This window comes from Chiloscyllium plagiosum, chromosome 24 (assembly GCF_004010195.1).
Source record: "Chiloscyllium plagiosum isolate BGI_BamShark_2017 chromosome 24, ASM401019v2, whole genome shotgun sequence".
Classification (NCBI taxonomy): domain Eukaryota; kingdom Metazoa; phylum Chordata; class Chondrichthyes; order Orectolobiformes; family Hemiscylliidae; genus Chiloscyllium; species Chiloscyllium plagiosum.
The window spans coordinates 26,375,369-26,400,104 of NC_057733.1; the positions used below are offsets into that span (position 1 = coordinate 26,375,369).

Genomic DNA, 24,736 nt, shown 5'->3' on the forward strand with positions numbered 1-24,736 from the left:
TTTGTTTCTTATGTGTTGAAAGAAACTTTTACTATCATTTCTAATATTACTGGCTAGCCTACCTTCATATTTGATCCTCTCCTTCCTTATTTCTCTCTTTGTTATCCTCTGTTTGTTTTTGTAGCCTTCCCAATCTTCTGATTTCCCAGTGCTCTTGGCCACTTTATAGGCTGTCTCTTTTTCTTTGCTAGTTTTCCTGACTTCCTTTGTCAGCCATGGCTGTCTAATCCCTCCCCGGATAATCTTTCTCTTCTTGGGGATGAACCTCTGTACAGTGTCCTCAATTTTACCCACAAACTCCTGCCATTTTTGCTCTACTGTCTTCCCTGCTAGGCTCTGCTTCCAGTCTATTTTACTGACATTAAACTGAAACTTTTGCTCACAGATACAGATGGATACAAAGGATCACAAGCTATTATACAAGGCAGAGAAGAAAGCTCTTGTTATTTCCTTAAATATTCATCCCTCAGTAAACACAACCAAAAATAGCTTATTCATGGCTTTTTTTTAATCTTGCTGTGTGCAAAATTCAACTAGTTAATAAAAAGTAATCTTGTAAGTAATCTGTTGGATATAAAATATATTGGGATGTTTTGATACAACAATAACGTGCCTTTAATATGTACTTTTTTTTTATAAACAGCCGTGATGTTTATTTGCAAATCCATCCAGGAGAAATAAACGTATGAATGAAATAATTCTTGACCAAAATAAGACTTTAAACTGCCTGAAAACTAATCTTTGTATGAAATTCAAGAAACTTCTCAGTGTCTTTGAACTTAGACTTTGATGTGGATATTTAGGACGAGTTCTTCATTCCATGAGTGCTATCTGATTACCATGTTGTGAAAACAGTTGAAGAAACACCAATAACTTATTTTTAATGTGGATAAACAAGGCATTTCATATGAGTATTACCAAATAATATTTGTCACAGATTCGCAAAAAGAGATAATGGGATGGATCACCAATGCTTACATCAAAGAGATAAGATTAAGGATTAACTGAAAAGGGAAGAGTAGAAAAATGAAGAGGATTTAGGGTGTAGGTTTGCTCGCTGAGCTGTAGGTTTGATATCCAGACGTTTTATTACCTGGCTAGGTAACATCATAAGTGGTGACCTCCAAGTCAAGCTTGACTTGGAGGTCGCCACTTATGATGTTACCTAGCCAGGTAATGAAACGTCTGGATATCAAACCTACAGTTCAGTGAGCAAACCTACACCCTAAACCTCAACCTGAGCTACAACCCTTAACAAACCTTGCGAAATGAAGAGGAATAGCAGGGCAATTAAAATTAGGGATGTGGAAAATGACAGGATTTAAAGATAGCTATCTTGGGCATTCTGGGTTTGGAAGAGGTTACAAAGCTAGAAGGTTGGGAGGGCCTGGATGGATTTGAAATCCAGGATGACAATTTTAACATTAAGATATTGCTAGTGCCAGAACCTATTTAGGTATCTGTGTACAAGTGTGATGGGTGAACAAGACTTGGTGCAAGGTAAGATACAGACAGCAAATGTTTGGATTAATTCAACTTTATGTAGTTGGGGACATGGGAAGAATGTGGGGGCAGTCAAATATATAAGTAACAAAAACATGAATTAAGTTGATTACCGTGGCAGGTGGTAAATCAGAGATGGAGACAGGTATTCTTGATGGTGAGAAAGGCAATTTCAGAAAATGGAAAAATAACTGCAATGGAAAATGGGAAGCCTTCAAAAATGAGAAAACGAGAGTCCAGATACAGTATATTCCTGGTAGGGTAAAAGGAAAGGCTGGTAGGAGTAGGGAATGCTGGATGACTAGAGAAATTGAGGTATTGGTTGAGAAAAAGAAGGAAGCGAATGACAAGTATAGACAGGAGAGATTGAGAGAATAATTAGAATAGTATAAAGGCAGTAGGAGTATATTTAAGAGAGAAATGAGGAGGGCAAAAAAAGACATAAAAATAGCTTTAGCAAGTAGGGTTAAGGAGAACTCAAAGGGCAAAAGGGTAACTAGGGAGGCAATAGGTCCCCTCAAAGATCAGCAAAGCAGCATATGTGTGGAGCCGCAGGAGATGAGGAGATACTAAATGAGTATTTTGCATCAGCGTTTACTATGGAGAATGACATGGGAGGTATAGAATGTGGGGAAATAGATGGTGACATCTTGAACAATGTCTACATTACAAATGAGGCGGTGCTGGATGTCTTGAAATGCATAAAAGTGGATAAATCCCCAGGACCTGATCAGGTGTACTCTAGAACTCTGTGGGAAGCAAGTGAAGTGATTGCTAGACCCCTTGCTGAGATATTTGTATCATCGATAGTCACAGGTGAGGTGCCGGAAAACTGGAGGTTGGCAAATGTGGTGCCACTATTTAAGAAAGGTAGTAAGGAAAAGCCAGGGAACTATAAACCGGTGAGCCTGACATCAGTGGTGGGCAAGTTGTTGGAAGGAATCCTGAGGGACAGCATTTATATGTATTTGGAAAGGCAAGGGCTGATTAGGGATTGTCAGCATGGCTTTGAGCGTAGGAGGTGATGTCTAATGAACTTGAATGAGTTTTTTGAAGAAGTAACAAAGAGGATTAATAAGGACAGAGCAGTAGATGTGATCTAGACGGACTTCAGTAAGGTGTTCGACAAGTTCCTCATAAGACTCTGGTAAAATCTCATGGAATACAGGGAGAACTAGCCATTTGGATACAGAACTGGTTCGAATATAGAAGACAGAGGGTGGTGGTGGAGGATTGCTTTTCAGACTGGAGGCCTGTGACCAGTGGAGTGCCACCAGGATCGGTGCTGAGTCTACTGCTTTTCATCATTCATATAAATGATTTGGATGTGACCATATGAGGTATAGTTAATAAAATTACAGATGACACTAAAATTAGAGATGTATTGGACAGCGAAGAAGGTTACCTCAGTTTACAACGGGATCTTGATCAGATGAGCCAATGGGCTGAGAATTGGCAGATAAGTTTAATTTAGATAAATGTGAGATGCTGCATTTTGGAAAAGCAAATCAGAGCAGGACTTTTACATTTAATGGTAAAATCCTACAAAGTGTTGCTGAACAAAGAGACCTTGGAGTGCAGGTTCATATCTCCTTAAAAGTAGAGTCACAGATAGATAGGAAAGTGAAGAAGGCATTTGGTATGTTTTCCATTATTGGTCAGAGCATTGAGTATCAGAATTGGGATGTCATGTTGTGCTGTACAGGGCATTGGTACAGCCGCTTTTGGAATATTGTGTGCAATTTTGGTTTCCTTCGTATTGGAAGGATGTTGTGAACCTTGAAAGGGTTCAGAAAAGATTGACAAGGTTGTGGCCAGGTTTGGAGAATTTCAGCTACAGGGAGAAGCTGAATAGGCTTGGGTTGTTTTCCCTGGAGTGTTGGAGGCTGAGGGATGACTTTATAGAGGTTTGTAAAATCGTAAAGGGCATGGATAGGGTAAAGAGACAAGGTCTTTTTCCTGGAATGGGGAGTCCAGAACTAGAGGGCATGGTTCAGAGTGAGAGGAGAAAGATATAAAAGAGACCTAAGGGGCAATGTTTTCATGCAGAGGGTGATGCGTGTATGCAATGAGCTGCCTGAGGAAGTGATGGAGGCTGATACAATTGCAACATTTAAAAGGCATCTGGATGGGTATATAAATAATATGAGTTTATAGGGATATGGGCCAAATGTTGGCAAATGGGACTAAATTTGCTTAGAATATCTGGGCTGCATGGACAAGTTGGACCGAAGTGTCTGTTTCTGTGCTGTATATCTCAATTACTCTAATTGCACCACTACGAGAAAAACTGTATGCTCATTCCTGATCATGAGCAGTACTCTCATGCTAGGCATTTAAACAACTTAGATCGCCCTTGGAACCCACAGCTATCTAGATTGTCTCACTTTCCAGCACAAGACTGTACAATGTGATAACTGTAGATTCTATCATCCTTTTTCCTCTGATGTTGTAAAACAGCAATAGATTATTACCGATCTCTGAAATTAGATTTGCGTCATGCCCCTTATTTACATTAAATGCTTTGGAAATCAGCACTTGCTATTATTGAATTAGTTGGATAATTTATCTTTAGTCAGTTAATTTATGGATCTTATTGTACTTACAGTGACTATTATTTACAAATTAAGCAACTAAGTCTGTAAATTATGTGACATTATTTGGCATAATGTGACAGCATACAAAATTACGTAAATAGATTCCAGAGAAGTCAAATTAAAATGCTGTCACTGAATGATTCCCATGTCTAATTATCTGGTTGGAGTGATACAACAATATAACAAAATGCATATATGCCCATGATTCCCTATTACTGGGGTGATTATCCAACATGTCAAATTAAATCAAGTTAATTTGACAGAAGATAATTCAACTGAAAATGCAACATATGGGGATGATGTACGTTAGCAGGATAGTTATATCTTGCCACATGTGACATTATTTAACAGGATTTGCAAAATAGGAATTTTGACAATTTAGCTAAATAGAAGTGCTTTGTATACTTTCTATCATTAACAAATGTTACCTTTTGAAATATGTATCAAGTGAAAGAATAATGCTTTGTAATCAAGCTGATATTTCAATATCATTGATAAATGAAGGAACCATAGCCTATAGTTTACATCCAATTCCCTTTGACAGCTCTGTGGTCAGGATATTAGATACTATATTCGACCTGAACTAAACGTAAAAATTCTCAAAATTTACACACCGAATAAACTGAAAAATTCCTCATTTTGCTTCAAATTACACTGTTCCCTTATTACTTTAAGGTATGATACTTGCAGGCTTAATTTTGAATAACTGAACTCAAGTGTTGCACTCACATAAAGTTGATGTTGATACTTTTTTGCACAGGGAGAGGAAATACAACAAAGTAGGATCAAAGGAATATCTGATCTACCACTGTACATGCAAATGTACTCCAGACATTTATATTCTGTACTAAACTTCTTTAATGTTAGCATTTTTATTTTTCATAAAAAATTTAGGCCAGCTGTGACATATAATTTGCCTTGCTTTATTTTCAAACACTGCACATACAAAATCTACAAAGTTTTTGCTTTTACCTTGAAAAGATCCTTATAAGACAATTAGAAACATATCTATTTTAATGGCCAACATCTTCCCCTCTTTGGTGAATTCAGAAAATAGGAGAGTATCCAGGAAAGGAAACTGACAGTCTACAATGAGATAGCTGGATGGATTGTTTCGCAATTAGGCAGCTGATTGGCTGGTGGGCTTTCTGCCGGAATTACGACTTGCAGTCCCATCAGAAGACAACAGTTCCAGAATATGGCATGAGGAGGAAATGCTGCTGTTGGGACAACACGTCACATGCCCTGGATTACTAGGATGGGGATTGTCAATAAGCAGGATAAAAGTTGTTTGAGGGAGTTTCTGCAGTTGAAGGTCAGAAACTAAGACAGAAGAGAATCATGGCTTTCTAAAGCCCAGGCAGAAATAAGCCCTAAATGGTCATAAATTGGTCATGTAAGGTCCTCACTTGGCAGCTAGTTGGAAAGGTTGAGGTAGGGCCTTACAGAACTTAAGGAACTTACAGAACTTAATTCGGACAAGGTAGGAATGTGTTTTGGTGTGTCATCACCTCACCTAATTAAGTTCACTTTCTACCTCCTGGCCTGGACAATTATGCTCAATATCTATTAAACCCTTCACAATATCCCAATTAACATCTCATCTGTCTTAAACTCTAACCTGAATGTATATCTCACTTAGCTTCAAATATCTTGGTACTTTTTCTCTCTCTTTTGAAAAGACTGCCTGCTTCTGCTTTGTGTTTGTTCTCTACTTTATGCATTCCACCTTGCTATTCAAGTTCTTTCAGATGTTTCTTCATTGATTAAGCAATTTGTGCTTTATTATTTTTCTTTTTGAAGAACAGTACATGAACTGGATGCTAGATATTGGATAGAGAGTTGAATATGGCAGGAAAGAAGCATGTGAGAGCAACTGCAACATATGTAGCTGAGCAAGAACGACCGGAGACTAGAGCCAGGAAGGAGTGGGTTCTGAGCTAGCAAATGGTAAAATATGATCTACAAGGTTAAGACGCACCTCTCTCATAGGATGTTCTAACAGTTCTTGTCTCAAAGATTTGAAGGGACTGTGGCATATTCTTGCAATTGACTGTATCATCAAATAATCTTAAAGTGGTTTTGATGCAGCAGAAACTACTTGAGGTTTTTATAGAGAGGAATTGAGGTGTAGGACATGTTAACAATATAATCATTTTGTCAACAATTTTAGCTCATTCAACATTTCTGAATCACAATGTTATTTTCGTTTGTGAATACTCCAATTAGATATAACATTAATTCATGGAAATCATTTTAAAGTATATGTTATTATGAGGAGCAGGAATGGAGAGTTGGTTCCTTTTAACTCACCTCTTGGTCGGTCACAAAAAATAATTTGAATTCCTTTTTTTAAACGCAAGGAGTATCATATTTCAATTAAATGTAACTAAATAGAGCAAAATGAAGGAGCTAAATTTCAAGGTTTCCTTTAATTAAGAATGACCAATGTTATTATCTATTAACCTGAAAAACAAAAATACAATATAGAGTCATAGAGATGTACAGCACGGAAACAGACCATTCGGTCCAACCTGTCCACGCCGACCAGATATCCCAACCTAATCTAGTCCCACCTGCCAGCACCCGGCCCATATCCCTCCAAACCCTTCCTATTCATATACCCATCCAAATCCCTCTTAAATGTTGCAACCAAACTATTTATTTTCTTTGCAGCTTCCTTACAGTTTTGAATAAGTCCCCATCCTCAACATATGTACTGCTACCATATTTAACTTAACCTGGCATCCTCTTCTCTACATGAATCTTTTTTACAGTCATACAAATTAAACTGTTTGCCCCTGTTGTGACTCCACTACCATATTTTATTATTCAAAATGTTATGTCTCTTTAACTCTAATACCTATGCCATTCTTATTTCTCTTTCCTTTTCAGTGTGTGTAATGGGTGACACGATCTAATCTTGTGTTTCTTGCTATAGCCCTTATAACTGGACCCATTGAGGCAACATGAAACGTAGATATACACACTTTAAAAAAATTACAGACAAGAACAGGCAATCCAGTATTTTTTTAAAACAAAGTCAATAGCGTTTTTGAAGTGTTAAATTTTAAATCTGAGATCATTAGCTTTTGCCTTATATCCTCTGCAGCTATCCCTAAGTTCTCAACAAATGGTTATTGTCCAAAGTTGCTTTTTAATATGGGCTGACTTTGCAGATAGGTAGGGAAAGAGATTTCCAGTTACTTGTTATCAGTTCACATCTGTCTCTGCTTCGCTGTTCAAAGCAACTGTTAGTATAGGACAACTTGTATGTTCCATTGGGTGGAATTTTAGCAAAAACGGACCAAGTGCCAATTTCAGTGAAATTCATGAATGGTTTCTCTCTGTGAGCTCTAGCGCGTTCTCTCGTGCAATTCTGTGCAGTTCACTTCCGTATGCATGCACCACATAATCCATCCAATATACTCCATCTACACTATCAACAATTCAGCCAGACTGGCATTTACTTTCCACTTCCTGACCTCCTGTGATTACCAGCTGTGGCACATTTTAAAGCTCTGCCACGCACCAGGTCAAGCACTGCCTAGCCAGGAGCTTTCCTTCACAGTGATTGTGGTGGGAGGAGAATGACAAAGGAAAGCTTCTGAGGGCACATTAGTGGCAAGAGTGACACTTCATTTGCATACACAGGTGCACATTCATATTTTATTGCATTGCTATTTTACATCATTATTTATCTGATCAATGGTCAATGGTAACTGCAGCTGTGACAATCAAAATACACAGGTTACTACCCTTAGCACAATACCATCTTCGATACCTAAGGGAGTGCTGCTGTTTCCCTACTGCACAGTATAGCGTAACAGTATCTTATTTGTGAGCATCACATTCGGAAAGCTTTTGTTGATGGAAAAAATATACTTTTATTCAGCAACAGCAAAAAGTGACAAAAAATGCTGCATTTGCTTCTAAGAACAAAAGGGACTGCTAGCTTCTTGAGCAATAACTACAGTCAATAAGTAAGCACTGCACCCAGTTCACATTTATTGGATCAGAGTATTAAGTAAGTCTTCCCTAAAATTGGCAGTTGGTCAGTTTTTGCTAAAATTCTACCCAGTAGAATGTACAAGTTCTCCTATACTAACAGTTGGCCCCTGGTGTCCGACACTGCACTCTACTGAGATGTCCCTCCTGTTCAAAGTCCTCATCTTCCTCCTCAGAAGACCACTGCCACTCTCCCAGCTCTTTAGCATCCATCAAAAAATGCACTTTATGATTAAGCTAAATGAAATCTAATTTGAATGTTGGGTAAATTGCAAACTTAGGGCTTACAATTTAATCTTACACATTTTCCTTAAAGTTTCTTGCTATTGTCATCAATGTAAGAAGCAAGCAGATAAATTGATAGTATTGTCCAGAATAAGTGACAAAACATAATTATGTCTCAACTACTTGGGTTCCTAAAATAGTTTTTCTTGGTATTATTACCTGATAGTTCAAATAATCAGACTGGTCCTGGACAAGGGGAATACATTACCATATTAATATGTAGTACTCCATTTACAGATTGAAAGTACTACACCAAATTAAGCTGAAATTCTTTCTGTAAAACATATTCAGAAATCTTATTTGTGCATAATTTTTGTTTCCAGAGACCATAACTATTACTTTGTATTAGATTTTTCATTTGAAAAACATTATAATGGAATCATTGAGTAAATTCATGCAGATTTATCCCACATATACACTACAATTAAATTAATTGAAAGCTCACACTTAAGTATATGAAATGAAAATTGAGAATGAAAGCTTCTTTTGCACCTGTGTATTTGTGATTATGATGTGAGCTTTTAGTGGCCACTTCATAATAAATAACTTGTGTGATTACAAAGAAAGTACTAAGAATGGCAGGTGAATATGTAAAACACAAGTAATTACATACCCTTATGAATGGTTACCGTAACTTCATGGTGTGACAGCTAAATAGTATTGACATTTACTGTTGTGACAGTGTTACTTAGAATGAATGGTTCATTTCAACACTGTGTTTCACTTGCAAATTATTTTGTTTTACTTTGTGTTTTGTAAGCATTTTCATCTATAATTTTATCAATCAAATATTCCACAGATTTTAAAGTTCTGTGACTTCAATATATTAATTCTTTGGGCTAAATTCAATTTTAATGTATTTCGCAATCCCTCAAAGCTCTGTGCTGTTTAATCTTTTTGAAAGTATGAAATACAGTGTTGTGTCTCCAAATAATTATTAATTAGCTAATTGTGATGCCATTTTACAAGCAGGACCTCCTTATATAAACAATCACTTTAGCATATATTATACATACAAGCAGAAAAAAGAGAGAAAAGAATGATCAAGTGTTTTTCCATATTCCACTTCTCTGTAGAAACATTATTTTGTGGTGATGGCAAGAGTAGCATCACCATTTTTCAGAAAGAAATGCAGAGGGATGAAGATTCTAAAGCGTTCCTCCCCTTTAGAATGCTTTAATATGTATCAGAACTAAATGCTGTGATACAGTGCAATAATTATACTAGCACCTTGAAAAAACAGTAACTATCCAACATTTATACAACTTAGAGCTTAATGCAGCCCTTATCAGTTTTCTGTGCTGGCATAAATTGACCGCTGTTCAATTGGCAAATATCTGGTCAACTCTCATTAGCCCGGCAAATTATACTGACCAATAAAGGTTACAAAGAGTATTACAGCACTGTCAGATACAAAAAAAACTACATATTTAAGCTTGTGACCAAAATTCTTTCTCATTTTAACCAAACAAGTTATTTGTGAAGTCAAATTTTGCTCAATCTTCAGATCACAGCTAGGTTCATTGAATTATGGATTCTTTATTCACAAACATCCCATGAATCTATTAACTTTACATGACAATCTCACAATCTTGAATGGTTGGATGTCAGGGTTTACGCTGTTTCCTGCAGGCAACTGAATTTAAGATAACTGTTGGCTGTCAATTGAAGATGGCAAGTAGCATGCCTGAGGCAGTAAATGTGTTCTTACAGCCTAGCTCCTACAAGTGCCAGCCCTGACAATATCACTATCTGATTTCTGACATCAACACCAGCCCCCCACCCAACTTGTGTCCCCATTCTCCCCACTTTATGCACCAACATCAGGACTTCATCACTGCTGGTAAAATGTCAGCTTGTGTCATCCCATGTGGATTTTTAACTTTTAAAGTAGTATATTCATTCACAGATAATAGGCATCACCAGTAAAGTTATCATTTATTGGCAACATCTAGTTACTACAATTAAGTGGCTGACTAGCTCATCTCAGAGAGCAGGGAACAGTCAACAATGTTGCAAAGGGACTGGAGTCACACACCAACCAGGCTGATTAGAACAGCATTATCATTCCCTAAAGAAAATTAGTAATCCAGTTGCACCTTTACAACAAGCTTTATACTTGGTTTTACTATTAAGAGGTTTTTCTTTCCAGATTTTAAACTTGAAATCAAATTCTCAAGATATCATGATGATATTGAGCTCAATACTTCTGTGGAGGTGATAGTGGAAGCAGCTATTTTAGACTGTACTTCTCCAAACAAGCTCAGGCCAGACATCTACATTTCCTTTAAAAACATTTATTAATAATAGGTACATGATTGTAAGATTTCATATGGAGTTACATGTTCTGAGCTGTACAAATTGCAACCGATTAGCAAAGCTATATCTCTTGCTGACTGAGTTACAGCTATATCATAGCATATGCTTATTTATATAGGGTTTTAAAAACCTATCTCTACATATTCTGTCCCCCTCCTCCCCACCCCAACCAAGTACTTTATCAGTATCCAACATTATTAACTAACATTGTTGGTTTGCTCACTGAGCTGGTGAGTTTGTTCTCAGACGTTTCATCACCATGTTAGGTAACATCATCAGAGCTTCCCATAAAACGTTGGTGTTCTGTCCTGCTTGCTACTTGTATCATGGTTTCTTATGATGGGTGATATCATTTCCGGTTCCATTTCCAAATGGTTGGTAAATGGGGTCCAAATCTATGTGTTTGTTAATGGAGTTCTGGTTTGAATGCAAGGCCTCTAGGAATTCCCGCACATGTCTTTGTTTGGCCTGTTCCAGGATGGATGCATTTCCCAGTTGAACTAGTGTCCCTCTTTTTCTGGATACCAGTAATAGTTTGTCATGTCTTTTGGTGGCTAGCTGGTGGTCATGTATCCTGGTTTGTGTATTACGTTTGTTCTGCTGACTGTGAACATAATACACAAAATACCCTGCAAGAACTGCAACATGACATTGGACAAACCAGCAGGGAACTAGCCACCAGGATACATGAGCACCAACTAGCCACCAAAAGACATGACCAACTATCACTGGTATCCAGATAAAGAGAGACACCATTCCGACTCGGACAATGCATTCATTCTAGGACCAAGACATGTGCGGGAATTTCTAGAGGCCAGACATTCAAACCAGAACTCCATTAACAAACACATAGATTTGGACCCCATTTACCAATCTCTCAGAAACAGAACCTGAAATGATATCACCCACCACAATAAACCACGTCACATAAATAGCAAGCGGGACAGGACACCAACACTGTACTAGAGGCTCACAAGCATGTTACCTAGCATGGTGAGAAAATGTGTGAAAACAGCTCAGTGAGCAAACTGACAACTTGAATCACAACCTGAGCTACAAATCTTCTCCAAGATCTCATTATTAACTAAAATTATTTCCTTAATATTATTAAATGCAAGATTCAACTAAAACTATTCCCATTCATCTGCATGTATTTCTGACTCAACTATTTCTCCCAATGGTCCATTGTTCATAGGTTCAAGTGCTGTCAGATCTCACAGTTCTCCTTGATCTGGTCATTCAAAATGAAGGAGGGCGATAGCTGGAAGGATGAACTGGAACTATACTTTCAACAGCATAGAGCAAACTGTAGGATTAGGGATGTCATCCCAAATCTTAGTATTGACAGAGCTGATTGCCAGTGGGCTGTTGCATCAGGATGAAGACAGGTGGCTGTTTATCAAGAGGGTATAACTTCTGCTTGATGGGACAGTGATTAGTCTTATCTCTTTAAGGATATCTTCTGTTGAAGAGATGATCTGATAATGAAAGACAACTGAATGGTGAAGTTGCACTGTTGAAGGAGAACTGAGAAGTATCACCATGCAAGGTGTATAATGACATCTTGAGGTTTCTGTGTTGTATTCTCAGAATTAGGCTAATTGGAGGATAAATCATTGTGAAGACTGCACAGTGTAGATTCACTTCAAAAACTTTGCGCAAGGTTTGTGAATGATAACCAAAAATTTTTTTAAAACTAGAAGTTTTGCAATCAAGAATCTTGAGTCCATGTCCATAATTACTACAAGTCATTTTAGATGAAAAGACAATATGACAGGTACAGCAATATTGAATTTTGCCTTTTAATGTTGACAATAGATACATATAAAAATTTTCTCGACTATCATACAAAAGTAGAACATCAATTTTGTATTTCAGTATTCCTGAAGGACTTTCCTGTATTTGCAAAGTTTGCTGTTCATTGTAATCCTGCACAATCTCATCAGACATGTTCTGTTTGTTATCAATTGAAAGGTCATTGTAACCACTTTGGTCAAGCTGCAGGTACTTTAATTTCTATCACATTTTCAATTGTCAAATGTGCTTTTATGTTAGAGTCATAGAATACAGTCTCTACAGTGTGGAAACAGACCATTTGGCCCGACTGATACACACTGACTCTCTGAAGAGCATCCCACCCAGACCAATCCCTTACCCAATCCCTCTAACACTAGATTTCCCATGGCTAATCCACCTAGCCTGCACAACTCTGAACATTGTGGGCAATTAGATGGCCAATTCACCTAAGTATCACATTTTTGGGCAGTGGGAGGAAACCGGATCCCTGGTGCAAACTCCACATAGTCACCCAAAGGTTGAGTTGAACCTGGGTCCCTGGCACGGTGAGGCAGCAGTGTTAACCAATGAGCAAACACGCAGCCAAAATTGTTGGTCCCTGAAGCTGGTATTACCATAAAAGGTGAGAAATTCTGCTCATCTGATCTGGAAGAATGTTAGAGGGAATTGATGATCCGCATCAAGGAATAAAGTGGTAGGTAACACAGGATGAAAGTGATGAAAACTGGGCCTGAATAATATGCGATCGGGTTCAAATGCTGGATGTGTCTTCTGTTTAGGAATCTCTGATGAAAGAGGCTCTTTATCTTATAATATCTCTGGAAGAGTATCCAAGACTGATCAAATGCTTGGAAAAATGGAAACATGTCTTCAAATTAAAATCATCCAACATTCTTATGCTAAGGTTTCAATAGGCTGAAAAAACTGCAAGAAATCCTCCTTAGATGAGGAGCTCATTTGCTGAAACAGTTTAGGTAATTCATCACAAAATGAGATATAGCCATGATCCTGGATGACCTTAGTGGACATACACCTGCTAAATCAACAAGAATTGATTCTGAATCTGTCAGATGTAAACTGACTGTAATATTTTACCATTGTAGAAGGTGTTGCTTGAAAAGGTCCTTTACTAAAAGGATGTGACTTCCCAGACCTTAGATTTTCAGTTTGATGACAAAAAGGCATGCTGTGTGAAGTCATTTTATAATTTCTCCTAAATCAAAGAAATGTTTAGGATCAAAATTCTTTACTTTCAAATTTCCTGATCAATAATCCTGATCTACATCATCATCTTCTGCTGTAGTGCCAACAAAATCCATTTGATAAAGAAAGTCTAATTTCCATCTGAACATATGAATTAAGAGCTGATGTAAGCCATTTAGCATCTTAAACCCGCTCCACCTTTTAATAAGATCATGGCTGGTCTGTTTGCTTTCCAAATTCCTTGTTCCCATCTACTCATGAAAACATGTGATTCCATTGCCTAACAAAAATTTATCTCCACACTAAAACATTCAATGACACCACCTCTATGCTTCTGAGTCAGTGAGGCTGCTCAGCCCTCTGACAAAAGAAATTCTCTCCTCTTGATCATAAAAGGACAATCCCTTATTTTAAAACAGTACTCAAAACCTTTCTTCTTCCTATTGTTCAATTCATTGGATTCTCCTTCATTGGGGAAGTAATCTTTTACATTTACTTTTAAGAGATTACCTTATATTGCAAATTTCTGAAATGATCACATCTATCACAATGAAAACACTGGACACCCTCTCCGAGATAATCTTGTTGTGTGTGATGTTTTCTTGCACCGGAATGCCAAAAGCTGGTTCCCACTTTTTCCCTGACCTTAATGGACTTCTTGTTGAGTATGGTGGACAACCTGAGCCTAGTCAACTAATGAGCTTAGGCTGAGCCTTACAGTTGTGCTGAATCATTCCAATTTTCAGACCCTTTCCCAGTTTTTCTCATACACTGGACTGCTCGTTCTAGAACCAAACTGTATTCAGACTGCAATAAACCATGATGTCTGTTGTCAAGAATTTAAAGCTCATTCCTCAATTATGCATTATTGCATGATTTATCCACGTTACATAAGTCCTCAATGGAGTATACTAACTGCTGGCTGCGGGAAACTCTGTTGAATCAGACATGTTCATTAACAAGGTTTTCAGAACTAAAATAAGCTTCAAAGTCTGCTAGGATTGACTGAAAAGCAGCTGAGGCTTTAATCACATCCAAGAATGTACTAGGACAGGTGCTACTTGGCTGGTGTGGACATGCTCCCACTTTGGATACTTTAGTTTGTTGTATTCTGAAAGTCTCCTCAGGATATTTGTTGCAGTGTTCTTCAACCTTGCCTTGCAATTGTTCAAGCTTAACTTGAAGGTCTTCAGGTACTTCTGAGAAACCATCATCTACCCTAGAAAGGTGTTTTTACTTTCTGCTACAATGCTTGAGTATGGATTCTTCCATTCTTCATACAAGCTGGGGCCAGACTTCCATGTTTTTTTTAAGCACCATTTATTAACAACATCTACATGATAGCAAGGCTAGAAAACTCTATGTTCTGACCTATATACAAGTTCTAGTCTTTCTATGTTTTATGTGACATAAGCAGAAATTGCTCGAAAAAATGCAGCAAGTCTGGCAATTCCTGTTATGAGAAAAATAGAGTTAATGTTTTGAATCCAGAGACCCTTCTTTGTTCTGAAACACGTTGACAAGTTATGACAGGTACCTGGGCTTTCATTTTGTCAGTGCCAGTCAGAAGAGACTGGAGTCAGAAAAACCATCCTAGTAAAAGTGGTGGCAGTACAAGAGCAGTCTCAGTAACACCACTGCTAGCAATGCTTATTGCTGAGCACTTGGAAGGAATGAGGATACATTGAAGACCAGGCAAGTAGGATCAGAGGTTGTCAGGTCCAGTTAGACAAACCCACGTGAGGTGGGTATGGAGGTGGGTGTTGTTGAGGTCAGGGGACAGCATTGCAATGGTGTGGCTATTGCCATCAGTGCACATCTTCATGTTATGTTCAAAAAGGAGTTCTCTTCCTGGAACTCCCTGTCCAGAGTTGAAAAGTGGCTCATAAGCTCCTGTTAGGTACATGCAAAATGGCATGGAAGCAGGAATGTGTCATGCAGGCCACCAAACCTTTCCAAATTACAAGGCATTTTCTGCACTGTTTTGCCAAAATTAACACCTCCCAGCCCCCAGCCTAAGTCATGAAGGCTAGTAAAATTCAGCCAGTATTCTCCAGACTATTTGGAATAGTTCAACAATAACTTGTGGCTTTAATATAGTAAAATATTCCCATATGCTTCCTCATCTGTTTTCTGGTCTAATACTGGTGTATAATGGACAGCTTTCAGAAACCTTATAAGAGACATTTTTTCTCCAGTATTAGGCTGCACCTTTAGAATGAGATATTATTGAAGGATATAAGCAATGTCTTTGTTTAATTTCAATACTTTTGACAAGCTTTTGCAATAAATTTCAAGCTTCTTTGTGTTTTCTATTCAGTAATGGGAATGTTTGAGCACTGCTCGCATTTCCCACTTCACTTGATGGGTGCTCACTTCAAAACAGAAATCTATATTTGACATTTGAAAGAAGAGAAAGTGGAATTTTAGAATGTCAAGGAAACAGGAGAACCTCCACCATTACCCAGCAAGCTGAATATATCAACCATAGCACAACTTCAACTTCATAGAGCAGCAATAGTGCACTTATTCAGATTCACTCAACAGCTGAAATCTAATTGTGCTATGTGCTCCACGGGGGATCTCTAGACCTGAGGGGAAACATTGCCTTGCCAGTGAAAGCCAGAAAAACCATGATAACATTTGCTTTGGTATTTTCCAAAGACTGCCAGCAGGAACATCAGCCACGATGGTTGGTTTTGCAATATGCAGGTGCATCAACCTAACATGTTGTTTGTATGACTAGGAGAAAGTGAGGACTGCAGATGCTGGATATCAGAGCTGAAAATGGGTTGCTGGAAAAGCGCAGCAGGTCAGGCAGCATCCAAGGAGCAGGAGAATCGACGTTTCAGGCATGAACCCTTCTTCAGGAATGAGGAAAGTGTGTCCAGCAGGCTAAGATAAAAGGCAGGGAGGAAACTGGAGAAATCTGAGTTAATCCCTTGTGGTTGGAGGGTTCCTAGGCGGAAGATGAGGCATTGACAAAACAACTAAATTAATTTTCGAGAGAACAACAGCAGCGAGTTATATAATTTTTCCAACTGGCAACATTTCCTTCCTCTCGCAAAAAAGGACTGGCATGTATATGACCTGCAAGCAATTCCTCTTCATGTTAAGCTTGTAATTGATCATTCATATAGGTTAATGTGAATGAAAAAATGCAAATTTCATCAGCAATGAATACTGCTGGCTAGACTTCATTACGTGCTGATAATAAAGAAAGTCAAAGGTTGCATTTTGGGAAACCAGAGATATTCAATAAAGCATTGAGTCACGAGTCTTCTCTTGTATTTATGCAATGCAATTGTATGGAGGTGTGCACCCCAACTAGCCCCATAATTTTACCAGAATATGTCCAAGCACCAATGCTGATCAGGTCATGAGCATCCTCTGGTGAAGCCAAAACATAATTTCAACAATATCACCATTTGCAGCATTTTCCATTGCTTCATTACTTACAGGTAGCAATAAGTGCAACCTGTGTCTGCATGCTCTGAAAGGAATTTTGCCAAGAGGAAAATCTGTTTGATAGTTTCCTGTAGAGGAGACAGAGTCAGAGTCATAGAGATGTACAGCACGGAAACAGACCCTTCGGTCCAACCTGTCCACGCTGACCAGATATCCCAACCTAATCTAGTCTCACCTGCCAGCACCCGGCCCATATCCCTCCAAACCCTTCCTATTCATATACCCATCCAAATCCCTCTTAAATGTTGCAACCAAACTATTTATTTTCTTTGCAGCTTCCTTACAGTTTTGAATAAGTCCCCATCCTCAACATATGTACTGCTACCATATTTAACTTAACCTGGCATCCTCTTCTCTACATGAATCTTTTTTACAGTCATACAAATTAAACTGTTTGCCCCTGTTGTGACTCCACTGCCATATTTTATTATTCAAAATGTTATGTCTCTTTAACTCTAATACCTTTCCTTTCTCTTTTCTTTTGAGTGTGTTAATGGGTGACACGATCTAATCTTGTGTTTCTTGCCATAGCCCTCATAACTGGACCCATTGAGGCAAGTGACAGCTACGTATTTATGAAATTCAAGGAGCAGAAGAAACTAATTCATAATATATCTTGAAAAATCAATGATATCACACTGAAAATGGAAATCAGATATGATATGAAATATATTATGATTAGATTTCTTTTCATTATTTTGACTGTGAAAAAATTGGTTTTCCACTTATTTCTAAAATCTGTGCCACAGCATGGACACAAAGAGAAGGATATTTCATGCCCATTGGGGCTGAGAATAGAGGCAGTGGCCAATAAAGTTAGCATTAATGCCTTACTGCATGTTTCAAAGCTCCAACCAACCGGTGTCCAGCATGCAGTAGGTAACCAAATGAAGTAATTAAGGTACTGGACTATTGAGGCTTATTGCAAGCGGATACTTGGGATTTTCCAGATGGCTTTCAGGTCCAACTTCTAGTGTGAAAAGTTTGAGACCAGTTTAAGTGGAAGTTCAGAAAAAGAGTCAAACTGGACTTGAGATGATAACTCTGTTTTTCTCTCTCCACAGGCACTGCCAGATTTGCTGAGTTTCTCCAGCATTCTCTAAGTTTGCATCATAAAACTTAGCCCACTGTAACTAGTTGCTGAGTAATACGTAATAAACCTATTTATTGTTCATTAAGACTGACTTTATCTTCTACTGAAGAGTTCATGTGGGCTATGAAGCAGTTTTGTGAGATTGTAAGTGGCCCAATGTCAAAAGCACCAAATACTCAACTGACTGAGGCTTGACAGTATATTTCTTGCTCATCCTTTCAGCTTGGCATGGGTATATGATATGAAGAGAGCTAAAACAGAAGAATAAAAATAATGCCAAAAACATAAGTACAAACAAGCACTTTTTTTTCCAATCCAAAAAAAAAATTAGTCTGTGCTAATGTAAATTCTGTCTCTTGATATTGGTCTATTTAAATAAGGAAAAATAAATTGTGGAAAACTATCCATTAAATATAATTCATATACAATTAACAATTTCACCAGTGTAGGTCATGTACTGTATGCTTACAACTTGTTTGAAACGAACAGCATGTCTCAATTTGACTTATTTCAACAAGTAAGACAAGGGAGGGATTTGTGAAATAACAAATTTGAAGATAAAAGAAATAGGAAACAAGACTAAAAGTCAGATTGGTTGCATAAACAATAAATACAGTTTACAAATAAAATATAAAAGGACAATGAGACAAAAAAACTATACTTAGAAAACAATGTACTCTGTATCCAATATTTAACAGGGAAACTAAAGTTAACAATCTGGAATGAAGCATCAAGTATAATTGAAATGTGTATAAAGTTCAGGTCTGGCAGGTATTGCAGTTATAACATAATTTAAGGAAGATTAAAGGGATATGGATCAAGAAAGGAAACAAAAACAATGATGTTAGATAACTTGAATTGAAAATAGAACACTTCTATGAGCAATTGATGCAGAAAGTGCAAGATCAAGAATGTGGAAAGATTAAAAGATGACCTGCCCTTAGGCAGTTCATTGCTACAATGATAAAGAACTACCCTGCAGATTTATGACCAGGGTCAGAACATGTGAGGTCAGGAGACAAGGAACAGAAGGGATAGCAAGCTATGCCTTTAAAATAAAAAAAACGGAGAATCGGGGTCAAACTAGTTTTCAGTTTGGCAACTGTAAGAAGTGATATTCCAAAATAATCAGTTTGCGATTATTGGTGAGAATATTCACCAGTTTCATAAATGATTTGGGCATGAAAATTGGAAGTGTAATTACAAATGTGAAGGGGACATCAAATTTGTGGGGTAAAGATAATATAGAAAATGAGAAAATGCAGAAGACATATGGTTGCAGAATGTTTGCTTAATTTGTAATTGAACTTCAAAATAATTAGTGTGACAAGGTACATTTTGGCAAGAATAATAAGGAGCCACATGCTCCTTGGAAAATAAGGCTCTGATATCTTTTGAGGTGAGATTACTGAGGAAGGATTGAATATTGTTCTGATCTAAATGCCATGGTGTTTTAATTGCACAACATGCATGTTTTAGGATCCTAGGAACAAGAATAGGGCCTTAAGTCCATCAAGCTCACCAGTCAACATGATCATTGCTGATCAAACACTTCAATGCCTTTTACTCACCTCATTCCAATAATCCCATTTTTTTTTAGATTAGTTACAGTGTGGAAACAGGCCCTTCAGCCTAACAAGTCCACACCGATCCGCCAAAGCGCAACCCACTCAGACCCATTCTCCTACATTTACCCCTAACATGAAGGGCAATTTAGCTTGGCCAATTCAACTAACCTGCACATTTTTGGACTGTGGGAGGAAACCGGCGCACCCGGAGGAAACCCACACAGACACAGGGAGAATGTGCAAACTCCACAAAGTCAGTCACCTGAGGCGGGAATTGAACCCAGGTCTCTGGCGCTGTGAGGCAGCAGTGCTAACCACTGTTCCACTGTGCCGCCCATATCACTGTGCCGCCCATCTGCTATTGGTAATAAGAAATCCGTCAATCTCTACCTTAGGCATATTCAAAGACTGAGCCTTCAAAGCTCTCTACAATGGGGAATTCCAAAAGTTCACAACACCCCAATTAAAAACAATTTCTCCTCACCTTGGACTGAAGTCACAATTCCCTAATTTTTACTTGTGTTGTCAGTTCTAGACTCCCCAGTCATGGGAACCAATTTACCTGCATCTTCTCAGTCTATCCTTTTGAGAACTTTATAAAGAGATAATTCTTCAAAACATGACAATACAGGTCCAGTTTGCCCAATCTCTCTTTGTAGGCCTGTCCCACCAATGTGGGAACAGTCAGATGAACCCTCATTGCACTCAATCTTTGGCAATAATATCTTTGACTAAATAAGGAAACCAAAACTGCACCAGTACTCAAGGTGCAGTCTAATTAAGCCCTTACAGTGTGGAAGCTTGTGTCCAGTGGCATACTGCAGTGTTCAGTGCTGGGTCATTTGCTGCTTTTCATTTACATTATTGATCTAGACATTAATGTAGGTAGTTTAATCAATAAATTTGCAGGTGTCATGAAAATTGTTGGTGTAGCAAAGAGTGAGAAGGTATGCCTTACACTAAGGATGATATAAACAGTTTGATCAGATGGGCAGAACAATGACAAATGTATTATAATCCTGATCAATGTGAGATGATGCATTTGGGAGCGATGTAGCTTAGTAAGGCCAAAAATAAAGAAAACAGCATTAGTGTTCATTTCCAGATGGGTAGAATTAATAAACAGTGCATTTATGTTAAATTAGCACAGTACCTTCATTGGAGAACACTTGGAGTATTGTACACATTTATGGCTCCATCTTATAAAAAAGGAAATAAGTGCAATAACATGCAAATAGACTTATTAGAATTAGACTGGAAAAGTTGTATCTATCAAAAGATGGGTTAATTTCTCTGGACAAAAGAAGGCCGAGGTATGAACTGATAGAGATGTTAAAAATTATTAAAGGATTTGATAAGTTGGACAGAGTAAGTTCTACCTGACAATGAAACTATAACTATGGTCATAAATATAAGATAGTAACTAATAAGTACAACTGGGAATTCAGGAAAAACTTCTTAACAACAGAATTGCTAGAATGTAGAAAATGTGACCACAAAAAAGAAGTTGAGGCCAATTATATCACAGAAAATGAAGTTGAGGCAACTTGCATTGTTGCATTTAAGGGAAAGTTTTAAAGCTCATGAGGGAGAAAGGAATAGAACAGTATGTTGGTTAGGTTATATAAAGAGTGGGAGATGGCTTATGTGGACATAAACAACTGCTTGGACCTGTGAGGCCAACTGGCCTGGTTCTGTACTGTAAATACTTTGCAATATTTTGTATGGGCAATGGGAATATCATGTTTCTCAGCATTTTCCCTAAAACTGTCAGGAATGTTGGAGTGGTAGCAGATGTCACAGTGGAAGAAGCTGAAGGCAAGGTTTCCGAGTAGATATTGAGCCAGTAGAATTCTGAGCAGGAGGGACTTGAAATTTTGCTATGACTCCTGCAACTAATAAATCTTTACAGTCAATGTTACATTTCAGCAACAAGTCTATTAATGTTTTGTCATTAACAAGATTGAACATTTTTCATAGTCTGTGAAGCATGTGTAATTGTTCTTGTTTACTTTTAGATAAATATTAAAGATTGTTCTTATGTTAAATACCTGACTCTTGTTCCTAATTCAAGTCTAAATTCAGACAGTGTTTCACCAATGTCTACTGCAAATGTGTTATTATTTCTATTATGAGTTTCAAAATCAGTTTAATGAGATGACTCATTGAGCTTATGGCTCTAAAATTATTGCACTTCATTGCTTTCTTAGGTAACTTAAATAATGAATGTCGTAAGTCACTTGAAATGTACCCTTTAGTGTATATTTAATCACAAATTACAGTTTCTGTAAGACCTTTTAGATGGTTTGTTGTTATTTCATCTACTGCTGGAGCTTTTCCTGTACTTATCAATTTCAAAGCATCATTTGCCTCAGTACCTTGAGGACTCCCTTGATGAGGATCATCATACAATTCATTTACATTTCCTGTCCAAATATTTGCAACTGAATTTTCTTCAATTCTCAATAAAATCTAGAAGTAAGCAAGAATGTTTATATATGCTTCATAGATAATGAAATATTGTTTGAAAATATTTTGTGACTAAAGTCAATAGAAATATTGTTGAAATTTGATAATGACAGTGAAGGTGTGAGATTTTCCCAGTGCCTACATTGGGACCAACTAATGAACATCGGGATAGAACAGGAATAATTAGAAATGTTTCAAGTGAAGAGGAGTGCAACAAAATTATTCAATTCATACACAGAACAAATATTCAGTGAAGTAGATACATTTCTTGGGTAAAGATTGGGGAAAAGAACATGACAAATGTGCAAATGTTGATAACACTTTGATACTTGTTAAATCAAAGAGGCTCTACAAAACATTGTCGATCAAGCAAAATCTACAAGTTTAGAATATGAGTTGAATACGAAAACTAAAAAGACCCAAACAATGGTAGTTAGAAGACATAGATTAGATGTGAAGTTTGAAATGGATGATGTCAGACTGGAACAAATAGATTTGTCTATTTAGGGCTGATGATAAACAGGAAAGATGGCACATGTGATGCAGAAGTTAGAAAGATAAAGATAGCCAGAAGTAATTTTGTAAAGATGAAGGATGTTAACAATAAAACTTAGCTTGCAAAAGAAGTAATTCATAAGATGCTATATTCTATCCACTTCCCTACATGCCTCAGAAACCTCGACAATACATAAAGGTCTGCAGAAGAAAATAGAATGCACATTATATATTCCAAATGCAGCTAACAAGCAAATGAAGAGCTACTTGAAATTGCAAGAGCAAGCAAACTCTATAAAGTGACAGATGGAAAAGAAAATGTCAAAATTTTGACCATTTGATCAGAACTAAAAAAGCCAGAGAAATCTCCTCTTGAGGATAAAGTGGAAAGCAGTTGAAAAAAGGATTTACCTGAACATAATTAGATGATAGATATCACAAAGTGGTTTCAGATAAGTTATAGTGCATGTGTGAGGTTGACACAAGACAGATGACCATGGCATACCATGACAGCAGATGTCCTGACAGGAATGGCTACAAACAACAGCATGCACCTGAAGTGGCAGCTCATGAAGTCGTGGGTCAAAAGTTGCAAGACAGAAACTGAAGATTAGTCTCATGTTCTGCAAAATCGGTCAGTATGACTGGCTTTGGTCTCAGTTCATTCTTCTTACTGCATATGAAAGTAGTAATAAGTCGAGATTTAATATATTCACAGCCAGATATTGTTTACTCGGTGTAACAAGAAGAAAATTAATCTTAATGTACTTGCATCATACCTGTTCTATGGCTTTCTATTTTAAATAACAAGTTTCTGATTTATGAAAATAGTTATCTTGGTTTTTCATGCAATTCTTCCAACTTGTATTTCTAAAAAGTTATTTATTGTCTGCAGTTATGAATATTATTTCTATATTTGTAGCTGAAGTGAGAAATGTGTTATAAATCATGTTATACATCATGGCAATGATACTTGTGTCCACTAGAGCTGATAAATTCCTACATATTTTAAAGAATGCCTGTGGTTTATTTTAATACATTGGACCAAACAACAAATTAATGATCCATACTTTCACCTGGATTAAATTCCAACCATTTGTAGGCAGCACGGTGGCACAGTAGTTAGCACTGCTGCCTCACAGTGCCTGAGACTCGGGTTCAATTCCCACCTCAGGCGACTGACTGTGTGGAGTTTGCACATTCTCCCCGTGTCTGCGTGGGTTTCCTCCAGGTGCTCCGGTTTCCTCCCACAATCCAAAGATGTGCAGGTCAGGTGAATTGACCATGTTAAATTGCCCGTAGTGTTAAATAATGGGTAAATGTAGGGGTATGGGTGGGTTGCGCTTCGGCGGGTCGGTGTGGACTTTTTGGGCCGAAGGGCCTGTTTCCACACTGTAATGTAATCTAATCTAACCTAATTACCAATGTCATAAATGTTATTTTATTCCATGAGTTTAGGTGTAATGTTTGCACCAAGTAAACAGGTAAATCATTATTTTGTGTTAATGTAAATGCATAGAAAATAATAAATTTGACAGGGATTCATCAAAAGTATTCTACACCTTTCTTTAATAAAGAGGAAGATACTAGTAAAGGTGAATGTTAATTTGTTCGCGAGAGATATAATAGTAAACAGGAAAGTATTAAAGAAGTTTGAACAATATAAAGGGACACATTTCAAGGATCTAATGGGATGCATCCATGGATCTGCAGGGAATACTGGAATAAATTAGGCCAGAAGTGATGGAGGTAATTTATTCTTTAATATTAATGGTAAAATTACTAAATATTTAGATGAAGAGAAATAAATAGAGTTGATAAATAGAGAGGTTTTAGAAGGGAAGATTTGGCTTGACAAAACTTATTGAGTGTGATATTTGGAATGGGAAAATACTGCAGTTACGATGCATGTGGACTTTCTGAGGGCTTTC

At 37.5% G+C, this 24,736-nt stretch overlaps 1 long non-coding RNA gene across 3 annotated transcripts in view; it reads right to left on the minus strand.

Annotated features, from left to right (window-relative positions):
- LOC122562106 overlaps window positions 1-23,528 on the minus strand; it is a 41,437-nt gene extending 17,909 nt beyond the window's left edge. Inside the window, exons 1-2 of one of the 3 annotated variants that reach the window (XR_006315222.1) lie at window positions 23,360-23,528; window positions 18,455-18,524 (exon numbers count right to left, since the gene is read on the minus strand). This is a non-coding gene — a long non-coding RNA (uncharacterized LOC122562106). The other 2 variants (XR_006315220.1, XR_006315221.1) reach the window with 2 other exon arrangements.
- Between the last annotated feature and the right edge of the window lie 1,208 nt (window positions 23,529-24,736).